Below are 17,378 nucleotides of genomic sequence, written 5' to 3'. Positions count from 1 at the left end.
TAAATAAATATTAATGAGGAAAAAAGCTCTGCCTTTGGCAGTAGCTCTGGAAGATCCAGAGCTTTCCTAGGGAAGGCTTTCCTAGGGAGAGTTGAGAATTTCAGAATAACATAAATCCTTTAATAAGCATTAAATTTGGTGTTAGTCCACAGAAGAACAAAAAGGAGTCTGTCCCCAAGAAAGTACCAAGAGGCTTCACATGAAAACCAACAGTCATTTCCCCTTTCAGGACATTCTTACTATTTAATACTCCAAAAGATCAAGGATAAGGAATGGCATTGTTTAGCACTGTAACTCAAGCAATTAGCTAGGTAATGGTCTGTAGGAATCATTATGGCAGAATAGCTATCAAAACACATGGAAGTAGATTATGCAAAGTGCTTCGATTTCAAGTCTTGTAAAACTACATTATAGTAAATGCCATATTATTACAGTTTATCAACTGAAATTTTACATTTATCACATAAATAAAATAAAACTTTTTCTAACATGGACCATTGCTTAAGCTAAGTGTCAGAAACTGAAAAGTGCAGTCAAATGGCTGGTCTTTGTTCAGCAATTGACTATATTTGCTACCTTTGGCTTAATTAATACTTGGTATATCTAACTAATATATATTTATATTATTCACTGAAGTCAATTTTAAGTCAGCAGTTAATTAATAAATCATTTATAGAAAGCAATGAAATAAAATCACACATAGGTCAAGAAATGTAATGTTCTACTAATTCTACCATAGGATACTAAATGCATACTGAATTTTTATTGTCATTTATAACTGTTCATTAAATGCCACAGGCATAACGTATTTTTAAAGATAAATATCTTTCTCATTTCCAGATAATCATTATCAAAGAAACCATATTTTTGATACAATTACATATATCACCTTAACTAAAGCTACACTACATTATTATTATATAAACAAAACCCGATTTTTAAACCTTCATTGTACATCATCCTGAAAGGGCAGAAAATATTGCATGGAATCAAACATGAAGCTCCCCCCCCAAGCAATGTAAAAACATATAATCTCCCATTAAAATTTATTCTACTTTTTGATTCTCACATATATTTAAAAACATAGTGACCTTAAAGTTAAGAATTATTCTGTAATCCATATCACATCTTCTGTATTTCAAAATTCAACACAAAAATATATTTAATACCAGAGAGGCATGATTGATTTTGATCAAGTACATGCTTTTTTCATTTCTATTCATATTCTTATTTACTTAAGGCAAATTATATCAATAGGGAATTTTTAAAGCCTGGGATCTTGTTGTGAAAGTCTTGATAAACGAAAAAAAAATCAGTATTTATTGTCATCTCCTACTTTATGGATGCTTCCTCATCAGCAGTCCCTCTCCTGAATAGCACACTGGAAAATTCAATCTCTTTTACATTAGACCGGGCTCTATTTTATTTCTTTTACAATTAGTCCCTACCCAATGAAAAGTGAGTGTCATATGACGTGGAGAGAGGTGATTATTTGTGACTCTGAAGAAAGACTCTGAAATATGATCAAATGCAAATGCCTTGGGAATATTGAAGTTTTGGCTCTCCACTGACCAGAACTTGTTTGTTATTTCCCTTGTTTTACAGAATTATCTTTCATCCTACTACATTTAAGGTCATGATACCATAATGTCAAACAAATGCTCTGTTTAGTAAACCTTTAGTATTCCTTTTTTTAAAATGGGTTTTCTTCCCCCCCCCCTTTTTTAAGATTTATTTATTTATTTATACAAGCACTGGGTACAGTCAGAAGCGCAGGAGGGTGAGAGAATTCACCAGAGCCAGAGAGGGGAGCAGAGCAGGCAGACTGACGAAATACACTGCTGAGGGGAGCAGTGGGCATGGCAGGAGAGGTCTGCGCTCCTTGTGGGACACTGACTGGCAGCCAGGGGTTGAAACGGAGCTGCAGAGGCTGCAGGCAGCTTTTCAGCCCAGCGTTCAACCGCTGTGCCACCAGGGGAGGCCCTAAACCTTTAATATTCTAAAGGATATCCAATGCAATTTGTTATTTGAACAGAATTTGGGTATTCAGAGGCATCTGCTTTCATTATTCAGTAATCTCTCACTTCAGGAGAATATTACAGAGGTGACTTTTATGAACACACACACACAAAACAGAGGGAGAGAAGGGAGAGAGAGAGAAAGAGAGAGAGAGAGAGAGGGAGAGATTAATTCTGCCCTTTACTAAATGAGCCTTCCAGCAATTAAGAATTGGCCAAGACTTGTAAATTCGGTAGCAGGTTCCTTTCTTTCTCATGTTTATGTTGTTTTTGTTTTCAATTATTCTTTTAAAGAAACCATTATGTTGAAATAATTATAGACTAACCCGTAATTGTAAGAAGACCACCCCCCCCTTTAAGACCGATCTGTATATATAGTTCACTGTTAGATATTGAGCTTCAAAATCCACACAGTAATATCTAACTATGTATTACATATGTAAGGAAGATTTTTTTAAAAAAATATTTAAGGAAATTTGAGTTATTTTTTATCATCCCTTAGTCACAGATTTCAACCAGTTTCTTACAATTAGTCTTACTTGTACACTAGATTGCCATTGAACAAATTGGAAGATTGAAACTAAAGAATCTTAAAACTGAATTTTACCTCTTTTTATAAATTTAACATAGATTTTCCTTTTGATGCTCTTTATTCCTTTCCTCTTTTCTCTGTTCTCTTTGGGATCTTTTCCTAGTACCTGAAGAACTCTGGTATTTTTGTTAGTGGCTATTTTGGCTGATTTATGTACATGTTCTTATTTTGTAATCATTTTGAAGGACATTTTTCCTAGATTTCAAATTCCTGGTTGGTAGTGACTTTCCTAGGGTCTTCATTACATTATACCTGTTGATTAGTCAGCTGTCTGTCTTAGTGTTACCACTTTAAATGCAATCATTCATCTTTCTCTCTGTATTTTTCTGTTTTATTTTAAATTTTATTAAATTTTTATGAAGTAACACTGAATTACAGTGCTGTAAATAATTCAGAGGTAGTTTCACACCTCTTCAGATGTTTGTTACAACATCCCTCCTCACATCAAGGCACTCCATCATAGTTCATAGTTCATTGCACCCATTGTCACCTTTTAATCCTAGCTCCACCATCCCCATCAGTAGACTCAACTCTGCAGTCATACATTTAGGTTTTGTTTCCCTATGATTTTGACTATATCTTTGTTTTGTTCTTTATACTCCACATATAAATGAAATCATCTAGTATTTGCCTTTCTTCTACCATGTTTTGTTTGACATAGTCCCCTCCATTTCATCCATGTTGTTGCAAATGGCAATTTTCCATCTTTTTTCAAAACTGAGAAGTAAATTACAAAATGTATAAGTAGCGCTTTTAATCCACTCGTCTGTCACTGAGTACTTAGGTTGTTCCATAACTTGGCTATTATAAATAGTGCTTCAATGAACATATATCTATTTGAAATAGTGTTTTGCACTGTTCAGATGGACACCTAAGAATTGAATTATGGATCATATGATAGATTTATTTTTAAAATTTTGATACACCTCCATACTATTTTCCATTCTGAACAACAGTGTACAAATTTTCTTTACCTCCATATCTTCAACAACACTTGCTGTTTCTGATCTTTTAAAATGGGCCAGTTTTACAAGTGTACAGTGTTATCTCATTGTAGTTTTTATTTGTCTTACCCTAGATTACAAGTGGTGATGAGCACTTTTTCATGAGTCTTTCTTTGGTGCTAATTCCTCTTTTTTTTTAAAAAAAAGATTTTTTTTTTACTATTTTATTTATTTATTTATTTATTTACTTATTTACTTATTTATTTATTTTAAATAATAAATTTTATTTTTATATTCCCCCATACAATTGCAAACGCCCCATTCTGACCCCAATCCTTCCCCTCCCGCCCCCCACCCCCCAAAAAGTGTCTCTGGTTCATAGTTTTTTGTTGATTTTGATTTTCACTTTCTTATATTCCTCTTTGGAGAAGCATTTAGCACATCTACCCATTTATTGATTGGGTTATTTGTTTTCTTTTTGTTGAATTACATAACTTTTGTGTAAATCTTTTGTATCAGTCCCTATTGAATGTTTGGTGTGCAAATATTTTCTCCCATTCAATAGGTTTTTTTTTAAAAATATGAGCAGAAGCTTTTTAGTTTGATATAGTCCCATTAATTTTGTTTCAATTTCCTTGTAGTCAAGTTCCCCCACCAAAACCCAGGCCAGTATTGTGGATTGTTTCATTTACATTTTCTTCCATTTACTTTATAGTTTAAGGTCTTATCTCTAAGTCTTTATTTTGAGACTTTTTTTATGCATGATAAGAGATTATGGTCTAGGGCCTCCCGGGTGGCGCAGCGGTTGAGCGCTGAGTTGCGAACCTGCCCGCGGCCTCTGCGGTACTGGTTCGATCCCCAGCTGCTCCTCGGCCACCAGAGGAGGGTCCCACATGGCGCGCAGACCTCTCCTGCCGCCCGCTGCTCCCCTCAGCAGTGTACTCCGGTCCTTCTGCCTGCTCTGCTCCCCGCTCTGGCTCTGGTGAGTTCTCTCACCCTCCCGTGCTTCTGGCTGTACCCAGTGCCTGTGAAAACAAAACAAACAAACAAATAAATAAATAAATAAACATGCCTCTATTAAAAAAAAAAATCAGTTTAAGAGATTATGGTCTAGTTTCATTCCTTTGCAAATGATTGCTTAGTTTTCACAATGCTATTAGTTGAAGATACTCTTTTTCTTCATTGTATACTTTTGTCTCCTGTCCATATTAGTTTATTTCTGGATTCTCAATTCTATTTAATTTATCTTTATATCTATTTTTATTCCAATAGGATACTGTTTTGATTTCTATAGGTTTGTTGTGCAGTTTATAGCCTGGCAGTGTGAATTTTTTTTATTTCTTTTTGGTTTTTTGGGGGTATTTTGTGTTCCATATAAATTTACATCTTATTTGTTCAACTTCTTAGAAGAATACCATGAAGCTCTGATTGATATTGCATTGAATCTGTATAGTGCTTTGGGTAAGAAGGCCATTTGATGATATATTTTTTCAAATCCATGAGCAGGAAATATCTTTCAATTTTTTGTATCTTCTTCTGTTTCTTTTTTTGTTTAAGATTTATTTTTTATTTATACAAGTGCTGGGATACAGGTCAGATGTGCGAGAGGGTGAGAGGATTCACCAGAGACAGAGTGGGGAACAGAACAGGCAGACTGATGAAACACACTGCTGAGGGGAGCAGCGGGCGAGGCAGGAGAGTTCTGCTGCACCATGTGGGATTCTCACCTGGCCTGCCAGGATCCAACCTGCACTGCAGAGGCTGCGGACAGCTTCACAGTGCAGTGCTCAACTGTCTGCATCACCAGGGAGGCCCTTCTTCTATTGCTTTTAATAATACATTTCATCATCATTGTATAGGACTTTCACTTCTTGTGTTAGGTTTATTCTAGATATTTAATTCTTTTTGATTAGACTATAAATGGGATTGCTTTCTCAATTTCTTTCTCTTGTTTTTTCTTTGCATATAGGAATGCAATCAAATTGTGTATATTAATATTATAGCTTGCCAATTCTTTTTATGTTGATATATCTTAGAACTCACCTATGTGATTCTGTTTGATCTATTCCATTGCTTTCTCTAAAATCTTTTCTTATTTACTTGCCAAGTCTCTATTTTTTTTGTAAATTTTGTTTCATGTCTGATTAGCTTCTCTGAGGTTTTTTTTTTTTTAAAGATTTTTATTTATTTATTTATACAAGCACTGGGTATAGTCAGAAGCATGGGAGGGTGAGAGAATTCACCAGAGCCAGAGCGGGGAACAGAACAGGCAGACTGATGAAATACACTGCTGAGGGGAGCAGCGGACGTGCCAGGAGAGGTCTGTGCACCATGTGGGACCCTCACTGGTGGCCTGGTATTGATGCAGAGCTGCAGAGGTGATGTGATGTATCTACTCCTGCCAGAATGCAATGGTCTGCTGCTCTGACAGTCTGGTTTTCCTCTTATTTCTCCTCTGTTTCTACCAAATTTGCCTGAACATAATTTCTCTTTGAAGAGTGGGAATAGACTAGAATGTTAAAAAATGTTGCAAATATTAACATTTTAATGATTGTTTTTAGTTAATAATTGTAGGGTAAATGTTTTTTCAGGCTTTTCTGCCCTCCCACCATTAGGATTGCCCTGCCTGATGGAGTATCTGCAGTTGTTACATTGTTGCAAACTGGCTTATTTACTTCTGTGGGCCATGGGAAGGTTATTGAGAGAGAGTCACTGAGTGAAGAAGCAGGAGAGAGGCAGGAGAGAGAAGAGGAGAAGAAGGCCTGAGAACCCAGAGTGAAGACTGGCCACAGGCTTGGAGACCTCCTGGCCTCCTGCCCCCGCCCCCGACTGCCATGTACCTGTTTGCCATACTACATGTAAAACTTAATAAAAGCCTGAGAAAGCCTCTGAGGGCTCCAGGACTCCTCCTTTTACCTGGTCTGCTGGGATCACAGATAACCTGCACTGTGCCCATCCTGCCCCTACAATAATACACTAGTAAATGAAACCTTGTGAGGTTGGTACTGTTATCCTCATTTTTATTGATGAGAAAACCAACACAGAAAAGTTAAAAAGTTTTCCCAAGATAACCAATCAGGGGATATCAGAAATAACCTTGAGCATGAAAATTGAAGGAATGTGACACACAGAATCTTCATCAAATTATTTGAATGTGTTCAGCAGGTATTACACATTATGGTGAGTCACATTTGAATTCATGGAATCTTGGCACTGGATGGATTTATGTGCCAATAAACCTACCTTAACACACTTCATTGTCTAAGCCATTCAGTTATGCTGGTAAAATACACATAGTTGCACTTACAAATCATTATCTTGATTTACATTTACATTTAAGAAAATTGAAAATAATGTTTTCTAGAAGATATTATGTATTTTTCAACTCCCTGCAGACTGTTTGTAGTTACATTTTATGAATTGTATCTTTAAACTATTCTAACCTTATCTAGTTATTTTCATAAGTCATACCACTAGCTTTCCAAACTTTCAATGTCCCTAGAAACATGGACCTCAATGCAGCTGAATTAATGTACAATCCTTACATCAGGAACTCTGGGATAAAATTCAACCATGAGCCGTGCCTCTGAAATCTGAATTATATCACAGTAAACTGTACTGTGGTTAAGCATCACTATCTGAAAATCGGCATTTTGAACTACTACCATCTCTAAATACTAACCTTTCTTTAATGGTCATCACAGTCACTTAAAATAGTCTTCCCATGTATTAAATTTTGAAAAGGAAAAAATGTGTCAAGAGAAATTCAAAGGATGAACAGTAGAAAACATAATAAATATCTACATATACATATATATCACACATTTTATAACATATAAATTAAATTATACATTTTATAAGATAAATTAAAATATATTTAGTATATTTTATTATACATATTATTACACAGTATGCATATTAATTATATTAATAATATCAATATTGTATTACTAATTAGTTGTATTTATATATTATAGTCTTATAAAAGACATATTTAAATACCCACACATGCACACACATGCACACACACACACATGTTACCCGCAAGATATTTTATGAAGTCATTTGGTTTAGTGACTTGGTTTTATATATAAATGTTTTATATGTGTTTTATATATAAAACCTTTATATAAAATATCTTGTGGGTAACATAAAATTCCACTTTAGGGTAACATTTGTATTTAAAATAATTTATTAGCAAGAAAACAATGAAGGCACAGAATAAACTCCTTTTATAAAACTGCTGCCTCACCAAACAAGTTATATTCCTGACCCCAAACTGAAGGAGTTTGTCAGCTTTCTTTCTTTCCAACCAAATCAACCCTGTTGGGCTTTACTCCAGAAAGGCTCTCTGCTTTAATCCTACTTTATCTTTCACCAATCTTTACTGTCCAGATGCATCTCAAATAACAGGTCTGTACACCTGACAAAAGAGTGTCACTCTGTACTCATACAAAAGAGAAAAAAGGGAAAGGAAAAATTGCCCCTTACTCAGTGTACTACAGAAAATTTTCATAGTTCAGAGCCTATTCTTTTTAGTAATATAATTTTTTTTAAAGATTTTATTTATTTATTTGTTTATTTATTTATTTATTTATTTATTTATTTATTTATACAAGCACTGGGTACAGTCAGAAGCATGGGAGGGTGAGAGAATTCACCAGAGCCAGAGCGGGGAGCAGAGCAGGCAGAAGGACCGAAGTACACTGCTGAGGGGAGCAGCGGGCAGCAGGAGAGGTCTGCGCACCATGTGGGACCCTCCTCCGGTGACCAGGGAGCAGCCGGGGATGAACCGGCACTGCAGAGGCTGCGGGCAGCTTCACAGCCCAGCGCTCAACCCCTGCACCACCAGGGGAGGCCCTTAGTAATATAATTTTTATTTAAACTTTCATCAGAACCACAAAGTTCTGAAAGTTACAACAGTTTGAAAGTAGATTAATGTTTTATAAAATTTTAGTTGTGAAGTTTTGGCTCATTGTCCTGCTTAATGAAAATCTTACTGCAAAAAAATATTAATTTTCAACTCTGGTGAAATTATAATCCTTACAGTAGAAAATTTAATTTTGTAATTTAATGTATAAATAAAGTCCAATTTTAACAACTAGACACTTCACTCAAGATGCTCATTATTCAACTGAGTATAGAAGAAAATAAAAGTTATTTTTTTTAGTTGCTTTAAACCTTCTTTTAAAAACCTTTTAACTTCTTTCCCATTACCACAAGCAATAGGAAGCTCAGTGTTTCTTTAGCAACTTATATTTTAAAATGTCTTCTGTTTCTTGAAACTATTCAAGCTTTATAACATTAAGATTTTTTTTCAATAATGTGGAACTCAAGAATATAGGTAAATCTCTTATAGGAATCTATGAAATATTGCAATATATCAGCAATTCAATTTAAACATTAAAAATAGTTGATATCATACATTAAGGTCCCTCTATAAAACCAATTATTAATTCTTATTATCCATTAATTACTAATATACATTAATATCTGTTTGCTTTGAATGCAAAGTGTCAGTTAAAACAAAAACTTCTGTTAGTTATTTGATTTCAGTAAGAGTAATTATTGTGTGATATAGAAACAGTCCTAATTAACCACAAAACAAAACCAACATTATGATGATAAATTAATGAAATATATGTGTAACCTGATTTTGGCCAGATTCCAGATCACCTGAAAAGTAACTGCTCAAATATTACATCTATGTCCTAAAACTCACCCATAGTAATCTAAGAATTTTCATGGATGTCTCTTGGCCTTGCCTACATTGGCCCATTGTGCCTGATTACCCCCTAAGTCTCTGTTGTTCATTACCTCTACCTGTAACAGTGTAAGTTCCCTGCCCCACCCTAAGGAAAGATAGAACTAAGCAGGAAGTTGATGCTAGGAATTGTGACAGCATTAAGTTCCCTGCTCCTCCGTAAAAAGGAGTTTTAGTCAGGGAGTGTGAAGCTAATAAGTACTAGGAAAAAAAGACTGAGCAGCCACAGAAGAAACAGAGAGAGATGGATGAGGAAAAAGCCTGGGAGAGGCATATGAAGCAGAAAGACTTGTGAAGAAGATTCTGTGCTTGCTTTTTGGCAACTTGTGCCAGGGACTTGGGGGACATGAGACTCTTGAAACAGATGTGGATGAGAAATTTCTGGGGAAGCTGAAAATGGATGGATTTATCTTGGTTTTGATTTTCCTCTTTTCTTTCCAAACATGAATGGCCTCTCTGCCCTTGTCTTATGGGTCCCCACCAGAAGGTGCCTTAAGCTTGTGGCAAGATTTTGGGCCTCAGTGGCCCTGCTTTGGGACAACTCTGTATGGTTGGGCATTTGCCCATGAAAGGATGGGTAACTTTGGGTGCTTGATTTGGAAACTATATTCTTTCTCTTTCTCTTCTCTTTATTGCACACTAATTCTATTAAAGTTATTTTCTATTAAAGGTTTTATTCACTAGAATGTGTTTTGTCTTGATGTGGCAGATGGAAAAACCCATTTAGGGCAGGCAAGTTTGGGAGCCCCAGGCTGCCCCTTATTCTGCCCTGTAGAATACCCTTTTGCAACATGAGAGAGAAATGGTGGATACTGAGGAGCTACCCTTCCCCACTGATAGATACTTTTAGAGAGACTTTTTTGGATTTTTGCTTATTCTCATAATGTCTTAGAGAGATTTAAGTGAAAACACCATCCTGTTTCTTGATTCTGCTTCACATAGAACTCAAATTAAAACTAAACAGATCTTATCTAGGGGAAAACTTAAAAATTGCATGGACATGTTACTAAAGTGACAATTTCTATTGCAAGAATTCTTCTCCCAGGAGAGTTCTTAGTGTTTGTGTTATCAATTCCCAACCCTTAATGCTAAACACATGTTAGCATCTAAAGTGATGTGTATATATAATTAAACACTTTCAAAAATTTTTAGTCACATGCTAAAATAAGAAACCCCAACTCACATAGAGTAGACAAATGTAGGCTTTTCTTTTTTTATGGCAAATTTTTTTTAACTAAGAGTACTGCATCTTCTGGAACTTCCTGGAAGAAATCATGCTAAGCAAAATAAATCAAAAAAAGAAAGACAAATGCCAGATTATTTCACTCATATGTGGAATATAAAGAAGCAAGGCAAAGGTACAGGCAAAATAAATATTGAAATCTTAGTGCATAACTAAGGTTATCAAGAGTAGGAAAGGGAGAAAACAGGGGGTATAACCAGTGGATCATGGTGGAATATTAATGGTCCTTTGGTGGTGGGCCTGATGTGGTAACATATTTGAAGAGGTATATCCCTAAAACATAGTGTTGTAAATCAATTTTACCACAGTAATAATAATTAAAAAATAAGAACAGAATACTACATCTTCAAGGTAGATCATGTCCTCTCTTGCAGAAAGGACTCAAGTGTATGACTGAAGCTCTACAAATAACACATAATCAATGAGACTTCAATTTGGAAATGAGAAACTTGAAAAAACAGAATCTACATACAGTCCTACATGACAGTGTATTTACAGCAAAAACTTACAGCTGTTTGGGCCTCTCAGAGACTTAGCCTATGCAGAGGTCTATGAAAGAGTGGGAGAGAAATGATCTTTCCTGTTTGCATTTATTAGCAGAATTTCAAAGTATTCCTAGAAGTAGTCTCAGTGTTATTCAAAGCTTCCCTTGATACAGTTTTGTTATTGTTGTATCTCAGCTTTTCCAAATTACATGGGACTCAACATGAATCTGATAGTGACTACTATCTATGGAGAAAATGTTCTCTTGATTAATTACTAAATCTTTTTCACTGGAGTTTTTCTGGCAAGGCTGACTCATTCTTTGAATAAGTTTCCTCAGACCAAACCCATATTATGAAGCAAACCCATAATTTCACTCTAGTCATGTCCAAATCCCACTTAGACTCAACCTGGAATTCTAGATTTTTCATTAACTTAAATGATTAAATCACAAAATGATGAGCACATTTAAATCAATTTAAACATTTTAAGAAATAATAAAATCAAAAGTTCAATATTTGGGTGTAACAATGAAACGTCTTTTTACTACTAACATAATTCCAAGCCTCATTCTATAGTTAAAGCTAGGACACATCTTAATTCCAGCTTCTTCTATTTAATTCCCAAGGAACTCCAGTATTGTTTACTTAATCTATAAAGAATTAATCATCAGTTAAAACTATCTCAACCTCCTCTTTCATCCAAACAATCCCTATAATCTCTGTCAATGACAACAGGAGTCATCCAGTCCTGGCTGTTTTGCTATTGCTATTGATGTTGATAGTTCTCTTCAAGGTGCTGGGCAAAAGAAGTTTAAGCATGAACCATCCTCAATATTTAGAGCCATTCTCTCCTATATTTGCTCTAAGGGTGAAAAAACTGCTTTCTTAACTTTCCAGAAGCACAATAAAAAGAAGCTCCATGCTCTGGATAAGATCATATAATTTTTTTTAAAGATTTGTTTCATTTATTTATGCATACAAGAACTGGAGTATAGGCCAGAGGTGAAGGGGATGAGAAGATTCACCAGAGATAGAGTAGGGAGCAGAACAGGTGTATCTACTGAAATGCACTTCCAAGGGGAGCAGTGGATGAAACAGGAGAAATTTGCTGCACCATGTGGGTTAGCTCCCTGGCTAGGGGTCAAACTCAAGCCACAGTGACTGGCTTGACAGTGCTAAGACTTTAACCTCTGTACCACCAGGGAGGTCCCATAAATTCTTAGTTATTCAAATCTTAACAAACCCAAGTAGAAATACTAATAGGCCTTATTTAATATATTTTAGGAAAACTATTTCTGTCCTCACTTTTAAGGCAGTAAAATAGGTACTTGCAATTTTGCCATATTTATGGCAGATAAAACAGACTTCAAACACACAAAAAAAAGATGACAAGCTCTTTTTTAATTTAAATATTTTATTTTATATAATTCTTACATCTTTTTTCATCTTTGCACAATGTATGCATTTTCATTTTGGTTATATTCCCATATAATTGCACCTCCCCCCTTATTTTGACTCTAGTTCTTCCATTCCCCCCCTCCCTCCCCACCCCTCCATAGTGTGTCTCTGGTTTATAGTTGCTTGTTGATTTTGATTTTTACTTTATATTGATTAGTCTGTTTCCTGGTCTCTTACTTAGGTTTTCTAAATTCCTACTGTGAGTGAGACCATCCGGTATTTTTCTTTTTCTTTCTAATTTGTTTTGCTGAGCATGATCCCTCTAGCTCCATCCATGTTGCTGCAAACTGCATGTGTTTATCTTTTTTGATTGCTGAGTAATATTCCATTGTGTATATGTACCACATCTTCTTGATCCAATCATCTATTTTGGGGTATTTGGGTTGCTTCCAAAGCTTAGCTATTGTAAATAGTGCTGCTATAAACATAAGGGTGCAGGTGACCTTTGGAATTACTGTTTCTGTGTCATTTGGGTAAATACCTAGGAGTGGAATTGCTGGATCATATGGAAGCTCTATGTTTAATAGTTCAAGAAATCTCCACACAGCTCTCCATAGTGGTTGGACTAGTTTGCACTCCCACCAGCAGTGCAGGAGAGTTCCTTTTTCTCCACATCCTCACAACATTTGTTGTTGCTAGTTTTTTTTTAATATGTGACATTCTCAATGGTGTGAGATGGTATCTCATTGTAGTTTTGATTTGCTCCCTGATTACAAGTGATGCTGAACATTTTTTCATATGCCTGTTGGCCATTGCATTTCTTCTTCAAAGAAGTTTCTTTTTAGCTCTTCTGCCCATTTTTTGACTGGATTATTTTCTTTATTTTTGTTGAGTCTCATCAGCTCTTTGTAGATTTTTGTGATCAGTCCTTTATCATTAGTGTTGTGTGCAAAAGTTTTCTCCCAGTTGGTGGGGTTTCTTTTTGTTTTTGTTATTGTCTCTTTTGCTGTGCAGAAGCTCTTTAATTTGATGTAGTCCCAGATATTTATCTTTGCCTTCACTATCACTGCTTTGGGTGATGTATCTGTAAAGATGTCTTTGAGGTTCATGTCACAATAACAGACACACAGACCAATGGAATCAAATAGAAAATCCAGAAATAAACCCACAGATGTATAGTCAACTAATTTATTTTTACCTTACTGACCTTATAATATGTATAAGAAAATGCTTATGTGTGTCTACATATACTATCTTCTCATCTTGAAAAGTATCTTCATATGACAGTCTTTGTACTAAATGATGAATGGACAGAGCTACTTTTTAATTTCAACATTTACCATCTTTGGGTTTTAATCCCAGAAGTTATATTTAATTTCTCAAATCAAATAAGTTTGAGTAACTAACTCTAGACTCACAAGTAAGTGTCAAAACTGTGTCAAAATTATTTAATATTGGTAAGGGAGTGTTTTCCAGGATGTGTAATCTCTGTCTATATAATACATCCTAAAATCCTTTTTAATGAAAATATTCTGTGGACTTCAACACAGTATTTTTCACTTTTTACATCTGTGGGTTCTGAGCAATTGTGCAAATCTTTCCTATTCTGTTGTATCTGGATTCAGAGAACTATTTGGATTAGTTGAATCCAAGAATAAATTCATCAGAAAGGGTTAGGACACCTGTGGAAGACATTTTAATATCTGTCTGAATTATGGTTAGAAATTGGAATAACATAGTATCCTAAAAATCCAGAAAAATAATTCATTTTTTGAATCAGGAAAGTTCAAGATTCAGGGTCTGGCCTGAGGGTGGATCTGCATACACTGCAAGTAGCAAAGGCAGAAATCCTTGATCACTTGATGGCAAAAGAAACTGATTTACTATGAAACAAATGCAATCTTACGGCCCTTCTTTTGCACAAATCCCTTCCAAAGTGGGTGAAGGAAGCAGGTATTTACATGCTCTTCCATTTTGTACAATTTTCCAAAGTTTGACATTTTTTTTTTATAAATTTTATTGTTATATTCCCCATACAATTGCAGCCCCCCCATTCTGACCCCAATCCTCCCCTCCCGCCCCCGCCCCCCTAAAAGTGTCTCTGGTTCATAGTTTTTTGTTGATTTTGATTTTCACTTTCTTATAGTTATTCATTTTCCTGGTCCCTTGTTTAAGTTTTCTAGATTCCTGCTATGAGTGAGACCATCCGGTATTTTTCTTTTTCTTTTTGGCTTATTTCGCTGAGCATGATCCCTTCCAGCGCCATCCATGGTTGCTGCAAATTGCATGTGTTTATCTTTTTTGAATGCTGAGTAATATTCCATGGTATATATGTACCACATCTTCTTGATCCAGTCATCTATTTTTGGGCATTTGGGTTGTTTCCAAAGCTTAGCTATTGTAAACAGTGCTGCTATAAACATAGGGGTGCAGGTGTTCTTTGGAATTGATGTTTCTGTGTCCTTTGGGTAAATACCTAGGAGTGGAATTGCTGGATCATCAACAAAAAGAAATATAAAAACCATATGATAATATCAATAGATGCTGAGAAAGCTTTCGACAAAGTGCAACACCCATTCATGATAAAAGCCCTTGAAATTCTTGGGATACAAGGAACATACCTCAACATCATAAAGGCCATCTATGACAAGCCAACAGCCAGTATCATTCTCAATGGTGAAAAGCTGAAAGCAATTCCATTAAGATCTGGAACAAGACAAGGATGTCCACTCTCACCATTGCTTTTCAATATAATACTGGAAGTCCTAGCCAGGGCAATAAGACAAGAGAAAGACATCCAAGGAATCTAAATAGGAAAAGAAGAAGTCAAACTATCACTATTTGCAGACAATATGATATTATACATAGAGAACCCCAAAAACTCCACAGAAAAGCTAATTCAACTCATCAATCAGTTCAGTAAAGTGGCAGGATACAAAATCAACATGCAAAAGTCAGTAGCCTTCCTATACACAAACAATAAATCTGAAGAAGAAGAAATCAAAAAAACCATCCCTTTTGTTATTGAAACAAAAAAAATCAAATATTTGGGAATAAATCTAACAAAAGAGGTAAAGGACCTATACAAAGAAAACTATAAAACACTGTTAAAAGAAATAGAAGAAGACACAAAGAAATGGAGAGACATCCCCTGCTCGTGGATTGGAAGAATAAACATTATTAAAATGGCCATCCTTCCAAAAGCAATATACAGATTCAATTCTATTCCAATCAAAATTTCAATGTCATTCTTCAAAGAAATAGAACAATTATTGATGAAATTCATATGGAATCACAAAAAACCCCAAATAGCCAAAGCTCTCCTGAAAAAAAAAGAAGGGAATGGAGGCATTACACTCCCAGACTTCAAACTATACTACAAAGCCATAATCATCAAAACTGCATGGTATTGGAACAAGAACAGACATACAGACCAATGGAATCGAATAGAAAATCCAGAAATAAACCCACAGATTTATCTTTGACAAAGGAGCAAAGACTATGCATTGGAGCAAAGAAAGTTTGTTCAATAAATGGTGCTGGGAAAACTGGGTCGCTACATGCAAAAGAATGAAGCTTGACCACTACCTCACACCATACACAAAAATCAACTCAAAATGGATTAAAGAACTAGACATAAGACCTGAAACCATAAAATATATAGAAGGAAATATAGGCGAAACACTACGTGATCTGCACATCAAAGACATCTTTACAGACACATCACCCAAAGCAGTGATAGTGAAGGCAAAGATAAACAGCTGGGACTACATCAAATTAAAGAGCTTCTGCACAGCAAAAGAGACAATAACAAAACAAAGAGAAACCCCACCAACTGGGATAACATTTTTGCACCCAACACTAATGATAAAGGACTGATCACAAAAATCTGCAAAGAGCTGATGAGACTCAACAACAACAAAGAAAATAATCCAGTCAAAAAATGGGCAGAAGAGCTAAAAAGAAACTTCTCTGAAGAGGAAATGCAAATGGCCAACAGGCATATGAAAAAATGTTCAACATCACTTGTAATCAGGGAAATGCAAATCAAAACTACCATGAGATACCATCTTACACCAGTGAGAATGGCACATATTAAAAAAACTAGCAACAACAAATGCTGGCGAGGGTGTGGAGAAAAAGGAACTCTTCTGCACTGTTGGTGGGAGTGCAAACTGGTCCAACCACTGTGGAGATTTCTGGACCTACTAAACATAGAGCTTCCATATAGTCAACTAATTTTTGACAAAGGAGCAAAGAATATGCACTGGAGCAAAGAAAGTTTGTTCAATAAATGGTGCTGGAAAAACTGGGTTGCTACATGCAATGAATGAAGCTTGACCACTGCCTCACACCATGCACAAAAACCAACTCAAAATGGATTAAGACCTGAAACCATAAAATACATAGAAGAAAGTATAGGTGAAACACTACGTGACATGCACCTCAAAAACAAGCACTATTTTGGTGGTAAGTTTTGTTGGATATTCTTCAAAGCCTTCTCTGATTTATGGGGGGTTAGGGTTGATTGTTAGTAGTGGGGTTGGGTATGGCATTGTGTTAAATTATGGTGGTTCATTTTTAGGGTTAATGGTGTTTTTGATTTTTTTTAGGTGGGATGTTAGTTCTGTTTGGTTATACAATGGCTTTATAGCCATGAAAGAGTATCCTGAGGTTTGGGTGTGTAATAAGACAGTGTTAAGCTTGTTTGTGTTGGGTATGTCAGCAAAATTGTTATTTGTTGGTTATTCTATTAATGATGAAAAATTAGAGATTGTATTGAATTTTAATGGGCAGGGGAACTGGGTAATTTATGATACTAGGGATTCTGTGTTTCTAAGTACGGGAGCTGTGGAGATTCTGGCATGGTACCTGGCTGGTTATTGTTACTGGATGATCTCTAGTTATTGGAGTATTAGTGGTTAGATTACTCA

Source organism: Talpa europaea, assembly GCF_964194135.1.
Source record: "Talpa europaea genome assembly, chromosome: 4".
Taxonomy (NCBI): Eukaryota; Metazoa; Chordata; class Mammalia; order Eulipotyphla; family Talpidae; genus Talpa; species Talpa europaea.
The sequence above is the reverse complement of the archived record's forward strand: the minus strand, read 5'-3'. Positions refer to the sequence as shown.